This window comes from Heterodontus francisci, chromosome 8, assembly GCF_036365525.1.
Source record: "Heterodontus francisci isolate sHetFra1 chromosome 8, sHetFra1.hap1, whole genome shotgun sequence".
NCBI lineage: Eukaryota > Metazoa > Chordata > Chondrichthyes > Heterodontiformes > Heterodontidae > Heterodontus > Heterodontus francisci.
This window is the reverse complement of record NC_090378.1, coordinates 67,336,993-67,349,135: the sequence shown is the minus strand read 5'-3', so window position 1 is coordinate 67,349,135 and position 12,143 is coordinate 67,336,993. Positions and strand designations below refer to the sequence as shown.

At 43.3% G+C, this 12,143-nt stretch overlaps 1 protein-coding gene across 7 annotated transcripts in view; it reads right to left on the bottom strand.

Annotated features, from left to right (window-relative positions):
• The window catches only part of LOC137372881 (guanine nucleotide-binding protein G(I)/G(S)/G(O) subunit gamma-12), a 156,561-nt gene that overhangs the window by 113,584 nt on the left and 30,834 nt on the right, over positions 1–12,143 (bottom strand). For 4 of the 7 annotated variants that reach the window (XM_068037267.1, XM_068037270.1, XM_068037271.1 and 1 more), the window contains one exon: positions 8,247–8,309. The exons of 1 other annotated variant lie outside the window; for it this stretch is intronic. The gene's annotated coding sequence lies outside the window, so the exon portion shown is untranslated. Of the gene's footprint in view, positions 1–8,241; positions 8,310–12,143 lie in introns of all 7 variants that reach the window. 2 more of the 7 variants (XM_068037268.1, XM_068037272.1) reach the window with 1 other exon arrangement.

The window sequence follows — 12,143 nt, the reverse complement described above, 5'->3', positions numbered from 1 at the left end:
ATTGTTACATGGGGATGGCAATGCAGGTGGTGTGCTACAACTGCAGTATGTGGGAGTTTGTTGCAAGCATTGCAATTCCAGACAACCATGTCTGCATCCTGAGGAACTTTGATTCAAACTTATTGAGCTGGAGTCGAAGGTTATAGGCATGCAGGGCACCATTGGTGGGGAGTGGTGGTGGTGGAAGAGTTACCTGGAAACTTTGACCAAGGAAGCAGTCACACCCAAGTGCAAGTCCAGTTGGTGGGCAACAATAGAAAATGTGAAACTGTGAGGAGGTTAGGTATGGAGTCCCCAGCTGCAGTCCTGGAGAAGTCTCGCCAGGTATGGAGACGCCACCTGCAGTCCTGGAGGAGCCTCGCCAGGTGTGGGAACCCTGCAAGTGCAATACTGGAGGAGCCTTGGGCCATTGCCCTCCTGCAACAGCACAAGATTGCTATTGCCTGTGTGGATGTAGACAAAGTCTGCAGGGTGCAAGAGCAAAATGATCTGGCACCATGGTATGAGAGGGCATTCAAGTGGGTGGAGTGAAAAGGAATGTGGTAGTAGTGAGAAACAGTAAAGTCGGGGGAAGAGATAGTATTCTCGACATCCGCAACTGTGAGTTCCAAAAGGTTGTGTTGCCTGCCCTGTGCCATGGTTAAAAGACATCTCCTCAGCGCTGGAGAAGAATTTGGACTGGGAGGGGGTAGAGCCAGTTGCTGTGGTCCATGTAGGAACCAATAGCATAGATAGAACTAGGAATGAAGTTCTGCTGAGAGAATTTAAGGAGCTAGGGTCAAAATTAAAATGCAGAACCTCAAAAGTAATAATATCTGGACTATTTCCTGAACCAAGTGAAATTGGCATAGGGACAAACAGATTAGAAGGTTAAATGTGTGGCTGATAGAATTGTGTGGGAGAGGTTTTGCTTCATTGAGCACCGGCACCAGTACTTGGGAAAGAAGGAGCTGTTCCATTGGGACGGGCTCCACTTAAACCTGGCTGCAACAAGTTCCTGGAAAATTTAATAATTAGGGCAGTAGAAAGGACTTTAAAATAATGGGGAGGCGGGTGTGGTGGAGTTGCAGTGGAAGGATTCAAGAAAAGGCAAGCTCAAAAAGCAGTAACTAATGTCAAAGATGTAGAACAGAGTAGCAATTTGGGTAAAAATAAGCAGCCAGAGAGAGGGGCAAACAGAGAGTGAGAGCGAGACACGGGGGTGGGGGAGGCAGGGGAGAACGGACAGACGGAGTGATTTAGTTTTAGTTTCAGAGATACAGCACTGAAACAGGCCCTTCGGCCCACTGAGTCTGTGCCGACCATCAACCACCCATTTATACTAATCCTACACTAATTCCATATCCCTACCACATCCCCATCTGTCCCTATATTTCCCTACCACCTACCTATACTAGGGGCAATTGCTAATGGCCAATTTACCTATCAACCTGCTAGTCTTTGGCATGTGGGAGGAAACCGCAGCACCCGGAGGAAACCCACGCAGACACAGGGGGAACTTGCAAACTCCACACAGGCAGTACCCAGAATTGAACCCAGGTCGCTGGAGCTGTGAGGCTGCGGTGCTAACCACTATGCCACTGTGCCGCCCATAAGTTCAAAACTATGATCTTAAATCTGAACATCTGAATGACGAAAACTACATAGGTATGAGGGGTGAGTTGGCCAAGGTAGATTGGGAAATTAAAAGATATGATGGTAGATAAGTAATGGCAAATATTTAAACAATTCATTCATAATTTGCAGCCTGTTCACATTTCCTTAAGGCAGGAATTGGCAACTCTAATAACAAGAGCAGTCAGCCCCCCCTCCAGTAACTATATAGCTTTGCCGCTGGTGGTAGTAGGTCGCAGCCACCTAGCAAAATCTCTATTCAGGGAGGGTATGGGCCCTTTATATTACATGCTTGCTGTCTGAGGTATGACCTACCCATCAAAGTAATCTCTAGGACATGTAAACTTTGCTCTTGCTCATTCTTTAAATTCTTCTTTATTTCCGTCTCATAATGTATCTTCAAGAGTGTCCCGATAAGATGAAAAGTGTAATTCAGTGTAAGTGAATTCACTTTTATGACAACTGCAACCCTATATAACACAGGTCAGTTTATCTCAATGAACAGTCTAATTTTATTAAATGAACACAACCAGATTACTAAAAGAGATACATAAACACACCCTACTCTGTACATGTTATGTGCCACTACTGGCTGTATAGCAGTCATTAAAAAGGTACTCATTGATTAGTAATGAAGGGGCAGCAACTGCATTAAAAGGTTATAAGCACTCAGAACATGGGATAGCCAGTTGAAGAATAACAAATAGTAAAAGCTTAAATGTAACTTTTTAATTTAATGAAATACCAGATGCTTGAGAAAAGCTCCCAAACATGATTTTTGGAGACCTTTCTCACTGTATTCCTTTAATCTGAATTAATATATCACAGTATTGTTAAGTTTTGTGTGACCAAAAGATTGTATTTTAGTATTGCAAAAGCAATGTTCAACTTTGCTATAAAAATATTTAATATTGTAAAGTTGAACATTGTGGGAGGGTGAGAACACTTTATATTGAGATATTAGCATCTGTGTACACAAAGACAATGAGTGCATCTTGCCATTAAGAGTGATATTTATCTAATAATGGACATCCTCAGAGAGTGAGCACTGAGCAGACATTATGCTAACTGATCAGAACCACACAGTGAAATGAATTACTTTTCATTTCTCAGCAAGTTATCTCCAGAATTCTTCAATGTAGTTCTACATGAAGGATTTTTACTTGAGGCAATTTTATAGCTCTTAATGAAGCCGATGAAAGAAGCTGAGCGAAGGATAAATCTGTCCAGTACTTATTATAAATACTGCACAAATAAACGTTACTGCCATAAGGGTCTCCCAGTGCCACAGCCGAGTGAGTACGGAAATAGAAGATAATACAGGTGAATGCATGACTGGATAAGTGGTGCAGGAGGGGTGGCTTCAGACTCTTGCTGCATTGGGACCAGTTCTGGGGCAGCAGAAACCTCTACAAGCCAGATGGATTGCACCTGAACAGGGCTGGAACCAATGTCTTTGTGGGGGAGGTTAACTAGTGCTGTGGGGGAGGGTTTAAACCATTTTGGCAGGGCAAGTGGGACCAGGATGTAGCGAGGAGAAAAAAGGTGGACAGAAAACTAGGAGGGACAACGAACAGTGCAGAAGAGCAGATATTAGGTGGAGGAAAAGCAAAGTTAACCAGCACAGTGTTTGAATGCATGTGGGTTAATGCGAGGAATGTTACAAGGAAGGTTAACCTGTTACAGGTGCAAGTTGCCACACTTCTCTTTTCTTTTGGGCCTCCTTATCTCGAGAGACAATGGATACGCGCCTGGAGGTGGTCAGTGGTTTGTGAAGCAGCGCCTGGAGTGGCTATAAAGGCCAATTCTGGAGTAACAGGCTCTTCCACAGGTGCTGCAGAGAAATTTGTTTGTTGGGGCTGTTGCACAGTTGGCTCTCCCCTTGCGCCTCTGTCTTTTTTCCTGCCAACTACTAAGTCTCTTCGACTCGCCACAATTTAGCCCTGTCTTTATGGCTGCCCGCCAGCTCTGGCGAATGCTGGCAACTGACTCCCACGACTTGTGATCAATGTCACACGATTTCATGTCGCGTTTGCAGACGTCTTTATAACGGAGACATGGACGGCCGGTGGGTCTGATACCAGTGGCGAGCTCGCTGTACAATGTGTCTTTGGGGATCCTGCCATCTTCCATGCGGCTCACATGGCCAAGCCATCTCAAGCGCCGCTGACTCAGTAGTGTGTATAAGCTGGGGATGTTGGCCGCTTCAAGGACTTCTGTGTTGGAGATATAGTCCTGCCACCTGATGCCAAGTATTCTCCGAAGGCAGCGAAGATGGAATGAATTGAGACGTCGCTCTTGGCTGGCATACGTTGTCCAGGCCTCGCTGCCGTAGAGCAAGGTACTGAGGACACAGGCCTGATACACTCGGACTTTTGTGTTCCGTGTCAGTGCGCCATTTTCCCACACTCTCTTGGCCAGTCTGAACATAGCAGTGGAAGCCTTACCCATGCGCTTGTTGATTTCTGCATCTAGAGACAGGTTACTGGTGATAGTTGAGCCTAGGTAGGTGAACTCTTGAACCACTTCCAGAGCGTGGTCGCCAATATTGATGGATGGAGCATTTCTGACATCCTGCCCCATGATGTTCGTTTTCTTGAGGCTGATGGTTAGGCCAAATTCATTGCAGGCAGACGCAAACCTGTCGATGAGACTCTGCAGTTGCCACACTAGGTCACGGCATACTGGCTATAAAGATCAGGTTGAAACATGGGAAAGCATGGGAACTGAAAATTCATGGTTACAATGCATTTGGGAGGGATAGGGAAGGGAAAAAGACAGAAGGTGAGGTGGTAGTACTGATCAAGGATAATATTGCAGTTTGAGAGGGGGACGTACGAGAGGGTTCATAAGACTGAATCTATTTGTTTGGAGCCAAGGAACAGAAAAAGGAGCTATTATGTTGTTGGGCATTTACCATCAACCCCTAAATAGTGAGCAGGAAATAGTGCAGCAAATATCAGAGCAATGTAAGAATAATACAGCAGTACTGATGGGAATTCAATTACCCTATTGTAAACCAGGGGAAAACAAAGTAAAGGGCAAGAAGGGTGAAGAATTCCTTAAATGTGTACAAGAGAATTTCCTTAAATCAGTAGATTTCTAGCCCAAGAAGGAAGCAGTGCTGGATCTGGTTCTGGGGAATTAAGTAGGAAAGGGAAAGTGTTGCACTGGGAGAACTTCTGGTTAATAATGTATAATATAATTAGGTTTGATGCAGTTCTGCAAAAGGACAAAGAAAAATTAAAAGTGGAAGAGCATCAATTTCAGTGATTTGAGAAGCAATCTGGCACATATGGACTGGATTGGAAACAAAAGAGTTGTCCTGACCTTAAAGAGTCTCGCCATAACAGTATCTCGCTCAGAGACTCGGCATTAAAATACACGGAAGGTGTATGGTACTTATCCACTGTATACACATTGAACATGCTAGAAAAAGTTGGGGTTTGTCCATTCAAATGTACATGAATTTCTAATGGTGTGGAAAGTCTCAATTACTACCAAACAACCTCTCTGGCACTGAAAATTTAATTTTACAAGTGTGGAGTCTCATTCCGTCAGACTTCAATTATTGAACATTTAAAAAATTTTAAATGAGAAAATTACACTTTTTCTTTGTTTCTTAACTCTCTCGCTTAATCCTAGCTTTCTTTTTCTGTCCTATTTCACTTTCTGTACATGATTTTACATTGAATTAAGCATTCTAACCTACACTTCCTGGTTTAGACGCTTCATGTCTCAGTAAGGATTCTTCAAAAAAATTAGTTGAAAGTGCACGCTGTGGCTTGCCCTGTTCACACAATTCCAGACCCCCTCTAGAGGACGACATGCTGAAATGGTTCTCTAATTATTGCAAGTTGCTACACAAAGACCCATGAAGTCTGTGGGCAGCTGTACACGTAATGAATGGTGAACGCTGTTTGGTCATTGCTGACCACAAAATCTGGGCCAATATGTATTCCTTCCTTATTATTCTGGGTTGCTAATATCTTAGGTTATTTAGATGCACCCTTGCAAGCAGTACAGAACAACAGAGATGCTTACGAACAGCAAAAGTCACTGGGTACAAGTTGCAAGTGAATTAAGCTAATGTGTAGAATTGGAAATCAGCAACAAAAAAAAAGTTCAAATGGCCATCAGTTTTTCCTGAGTTAGAAGCAAAGTTGCTGGCATAGGACAATAAGATAGAGTTGTTGGAGTCAATATGCCTAGCCTATGAATAATAAAGTATTCAGGAGTTGAAAGGCAGAACTCCCACAATAACATACCCTGCCCACCACCAACATTGTGCAGCAACTTCTCACTGGCTTTGAAGATAAATTAACCTTATTTCACTGCATCCCATTGAAAGTGGTCCAAAAATGCTCACAAACCATTGACACAAACAGGAACAAATTCATGTTGATTAGTATTACATGACTTGAAACATGATGGTTCACTGTCATGCTCATAGGCATTGCAGACACATGTACATTATCCTCCTTATATTATTACATTTAAAAATAAGGCACTGCCTATAATAAAAAGTCCCAAGGGATGCTTACAGGAGAGCACACTTCAAAAGGAAGCATGGATGAGGCCTTGATGGTGGATGGGATTTGGTTTGAGTGGGTTATTAGACCTTGTGCACTGCTGGACATGAAATGATCTCAACACATTTAGTTATTTAGAGGTGACAGATACATTACCATGTAAAAGCTCCAAAAAAACTAGAACTCACCTAGTGATTATTTCAGGATGAATGACTAGCATGTTTTGTATGACTAACCTAATGATGAATTGAAGGGTTTCTAAAAGTATTATTGAAATTACTATTTCTTGTTGCAGTTCTACCAGTTTAATGAATGCAGTGTACTTTAAAATAATTTGACAGAGATTTGTTTCATTGTTCTAAACTTCTTCCAAATATGTTTGGTTTTAGAAAGTATTTTCCAGGGGTGGGATGGGATGCAGAGTGAAATAGAGAGCACTATGCAAAGTACATTTTCTGTTCCAGATTTTTTAAAAATGTTGTGCAAAGAGAAGCAATTCAACACTCATCCACCAGGGAGAGGTAGCAATTAGTGCACACAATTTAACACTGTTCTTGTCTTTCCTTACAAGGTTGCAGTGCTCAATAAATAATTTTTAAAATGACATCAAAGGTTATCTGGAGAACATGTTTGTTTTTAAGCATAGTGCATAGGTCTTCTGACCATGACCAGGTGATGTACTGCTGCAATATGCATACTTTTAAACATATGAAATACATTTAACTTCTAAACTAGGATTTTATCAGCCTTATTAACCAACATTAAAAACGTAACAAGTGAACTCGTCACATTGATCAGTTCCATAAACGCACAGCTTCTTGGTCTTGGGCTAATCTAACAGTAAACATGGGTTCTAAACTTACAAAACAGTGTAGCATGACATTCATCATAAAAGAAAAAGGCCACATTACATGTCCTGAATCAACGCCAGTTTGTCCAATTCAGATGCCCGATGATGCAAATTGAAGGCAGACTTAAATTACCCCAATACATTCCCATCCCCCAACTGTTTGTATTATTTGCAGTATAAGAAAAGCAATTCCCTTGTACATAGATCGGATACCCTAATTATATGCAAATATGTAATGCACGTGCAGAAAAGACAGGAAAAAACAAGAGTCACATTTATTGAGTCAACTGAATAAATGGAACAACTTCCCTCAATATACTCTTGCAGATTTCAAACAGACTGATGCACCAGATTTCAGCATAAACAAGATATTAGTTCTGGCATTTCTAAAGGAAGACTGTAAAATGACAGACCAAACCAAAGTTCAATTATTAATACATATCCACAGGAGACAGCATTGCCTTACAAAACCAATATTTGGATTTGCCATAAGATCATGAATTCTGCCGTTGTGCTGAACACCTGAAATCAATGCTATAAAATCTATATGTGCAAATGTCACACATATGCCTGTCTGAGCCTGATCTATTTGATCATTTGCAAAATAGCATACTAGACCATATTTGTACAGCAACTGGATAAAAAGTCAGAAAAGTTCAATAACTGAAGCGCTAATAACTGCCTGGATCATGTAGCTGGAGGAGAAATCAACATTGCAATATCTGGAAGCAAAATCCTTAATCAGTATGTTTTTTAAGCAGAACCTTACTGTGGATTAATTAGTGTAAGGTTCTCCAATTCAGTGAAAATTACCCAACTAGCTCAAAAGTGGTTGCAGGTTTAAATTTAGAAACAGTTTACTATCCAATGCCACTTTATTGAAGGCAACATGCCACAAAATCTCAATAGCAAGGTGAAAGACGGTAATTTTTGGCAAGTCAGAATGCTTGCAGATATTCCAGAAGAGCTTTTTTTTTCAAAACAAAATTTAAAACCTGTACTATTATTACTACTGTTATGGAAGCTAAGCCAGAGCAGGGACTATATTTGGACAGGTCTTCTGATCTGCATCCTTGAACTAAATCTAGATCAAGCAGCTCAAAAATAACAAATTCGCCTGGGATTTAATATGAGAAAGCAGAGAAGTTCAGCATGTGAGCTAAATCACATGCACGCTAAATCACATGCACTGAGATAATTCCACTTGCGATGGTTCATCTGTAAAGGCAAAAAAGTTAAAATTACCTCACCTGGTGCAGTCTTAAAGGAACCTGGCTAAAAGCTTGCTTCTATTCTGAGTGCTCCACAGGAGTCTGAAAGAAAGGTAAATTGCAAAAACATAATAGTTAATATTAGTGGTCTTGATAAAAAATAATGCATAGATTACTACCATACAGCACACCCCTTTAAGTGAATAGGCAATTACATATTAGTTTCCAATAACCCAGTTGGAGGTCTCATATGAACTGGAATCTTTATTACTACTGTGTTTAACTTAGTATGGCCCAGCACTAACAAGTAACCTGTCATATTGCATTGCTCACTAAAAAATATAGGATGCACATTATAAATTCTATTGATCTGGAATTTAATTATTTCGCGCAATGTGAGTGTCACTGGCTTGGCCAGCATTCATTGCCCATCCCTAATTGCCCTTGAGAAGTGGTCATGAGCCGCCTTCTTGAACCTCTGCAGTCCATATGCTGGCGTTACGCCCACAGTGCTGTGAGGAAAGGAGTTCCAGGATATTGACCCAGTGACAGTGAAGGAACGGCAATATCGTTCCAAGTCAAGATGGTGGGCGGCTTGGAAGGGAACTTGCAAGTGGTGGTGTTCCCATGCATCCGCTGCCCTTGTCCTTCTAAGTGTTAGAGGTCGCGGGTTTGGAAGGCATGGGCTGCTTTATCCTGGATGGTGTCGAGCTTCTTGAGTGTTGTTGGAGCTGCACCCATCCAGGCAAGTGGAGAGTATTCCATCACACTCCTGACTTGTGCCTTGTAGATGTTGGACAGGCTTTGGGGAGTCAGAAAGTGAGTTACGCACCACAGAATTCCCAGCCTCTGACCTGGTCTTGTAGCCACAGCATTTATGTGGCTGGTCCAGTTCAGTTTCTGGTCAATGGTGACCCCAGGATGTTGATAGTGGGGGATTCAGCAATGGTAATGCCATTGAATGTCAAGGTTGGATTCTCTCTTGTTGGAGACGGGCATTGCCTGGCACCTGTGTGGCATGAATGAAACTTATCACTTTTCAACCCAAACCAGAATGTTGTCCAGACCTTTCTGCATATGGACACGGACTGCTTCAGTATCTGATTAGTTGCGAATGGTGCTGAACATTGCACAATCAGCGAACATACCCACTTGTGACCTTATGATTGAAGGAAGATCATTAATGAAGCAGCTGGAGATAGTTGGGTCTAGGACACTACCCTGAGGTGATGGCCTAGAATGGAGACGACTGACCTCCAACAACCACAACCATCTTCCTTTGTGCCAGGTAAGACTCCAACCAGTGGAGCTCCCCCCACCCCAACTCCGATTCCCATTGATGCCAGTTTTGCTAGGGCTTCTTGATGCCACTCCGTCAAATGCTGCCTTGATGTCAAGGGTAGTCACTCTCACCTCTGGAGTTCAGCTCTTTTGTCCCCGTTTGGCTGAAGACTGGCATCTGTGATGCTGGGAACCTTGGGAGGAGGCCAAGATGAATCATCCACTCGGCACGTCTGGCTACAAACGCTTTAGCCTGGTCTCTTGCACTGATGTGCTGAACTCCCCCATCATTGAAGATGGGGATATTTGTGGAGCCTCGTCCTCCTGTTAGTTGTTTCATTGTCACTACCATTCACGACTGGATGTGGCAGGACTGCAGAGCTTAGGTCTGATCCGTTGGTTGTGGGATCGTTGAGCTTGGTCTATCGCATGCTCTTCCGCTGTTTGGCATGCGTATAGTCCTGCATTGTAGCTTCACCAGGTTTACACCTCATTTTTAGGTATCCCTCAAGCTGCTCCAGGAACGCCCTCCTGCACTCTTAATTGAGCTAGGGTTGATCCTTTGGCTTGATGGGAATGGCAGCGTGTGGGATATGTCGGGCCATGAGTTTACAGATTGTGGTTGAATACAGTTCTGCTGCTGCTGATGGCCCACAGTGCCTCATGGATGCCCAGTGTGGAGTTGCTGGACCTGTTCGAGGCACATTAATTTCACCACATGGACACTAAATTTCAAATTGTTGCTGGGAAGAGGAGAAGGCCTGTTACAAGGAATTGCCAGGCCCCTGGTCGAAAAGACATTTTTGCACATTAGCAGACAATGTTGGAACAAAGGAGCTATCCCTTGCTCCCAAACAATACACAGAACAGACCAGTCAATCACGTGACCACCCTGCTGGCCAACGTGGGGAGTTTTAAATTGTAGAGACAGTGTTTGAATGGAGAGAAAGCGCTTTGCTCCTGGATTGAAAAAGACCTCCTCTCTTCCTGTCTGCTCCCATCTCTTTCTCACAGAACTGAAACCCACTGAAGACACATGAACCCCAAGAGAGAAAAGTCTCCTACAGTTAACAAGGTTAAAGAATACTGGGCCCCAACGAAAAGAACAAAAAGGACTCTACAGTGAGCTCGAAGAACCGTAACAACTCTTCAGATATTGCCTCAAACCCTTCCACTTTATTTTTCTTCTGCCGTTTTCTGGCTCTATTTGTATGTGCGTATCGTGTATGCATGCTATCATGGGCGCGTCGTGTATCCATCGGCGCCAACCGAATTAGAGTTTAAGTTTAAAATTTCACCTTTCTTCTTTAAACCCAAGAAAGCCTGCTTGTGCTCATTTCTTTACCTTATAATTGGAAAGCGGTGAACAAGGATTCACCAAGGGGGAGCTCAAAACACTGTGTTTAAAAATAAAACCCTGTTACGGTGGGACCAGGTGAAGGCTGAAAGGGAACCCTAGACTTGTTTCTCACCTGGTCGTAACACCTACCAATACGGTCATGGACAGATGCGTCTGTGACAGGCAGACTGTTGAGGACAGGGGTCAAGTAGGTTTCTCCTTCACCACCTGCCGCAGACCCATTCTAGCAACTATGTCTTTTAGGACTCGGCCAGCTCGGTCAGTAGCGATGCTACAGAGCCACTCTTGGTGATGGACATTTAAGTTCCCCACCCAGAGTACATTCTGTGACATTGCCACCCTCAGTGCTTCTTCCAAGTGATATTCAACATGCGGGAGTACTGATTCATCAGCCAAGGGGGCGGAGGGGCGGTAGGTGGTATCCAGTAGGAGTTTTCCGCGTCCATGTTTGACCTGATGCCAAGAGGACTCCCAGGACAATTCCCCCCCGACTGAATATCACTGTGCTGCCACCTCAGGTGGGTCTGTTGGTCGGTGGGACAAGACATACCCAGGAATGGTGATGGTGGTGTCTGGGACATTGTAAGGTATGATTAATTCTTGAGTTATGACTATGTCAGGCTGTTGCTTGACTAGTCTGTGGGACAGCTCTCCCAATTTTGGAACAAACCTCCCAATGATAGTAAGGAGGTCTTTTCAGGGTTGACAGGGCTGGACGTGCCGTTGTAGTTTCCGATGCCTTGGTCGAGACTGGTTGGCTTGTTCTGTTTCATTCCTTTTAGACTTTTCTCTACTGATTTGATACAACTGAGTGGCTTGCTAGGCCATTTCAGAGGGCATTTAAGAGTCAACCACATTGCTGTGGGTCTGGAGTCACATGTAGGCCAGACGAGGTAAAGGTGGCAGATTTCCTTCCCTAATGGAAATAAGTGAAACAGATGGGTTTTTACGACAGTCAACAATGGTTTCATGGTTACCATTACTGAGAATAGCTTTTTCATTCCAGATTTATTAATTGCCAATTGCTGCCCCATCAGTCTACTCTCAATCAGTAAAGTGATGGAAGGGGTCATCGACAGTGCTATCAAATAGCACTTGCTCAGCAATAACCTACTCATTGATGCTCAGTTTGGGTTCCGCTAGGGCCACTCAGCTCCTGACCTCATTACAGCCTTTGTCGAAACATGGATAAAAGAGCTGAACTTGAGGTGAGGTGAGAGTGACTGCCCTTGACATCAAGGCAGCATTTGACCGAGTATGGCATCAAGGAACCCTAACAAAACTGGAGTCAATGG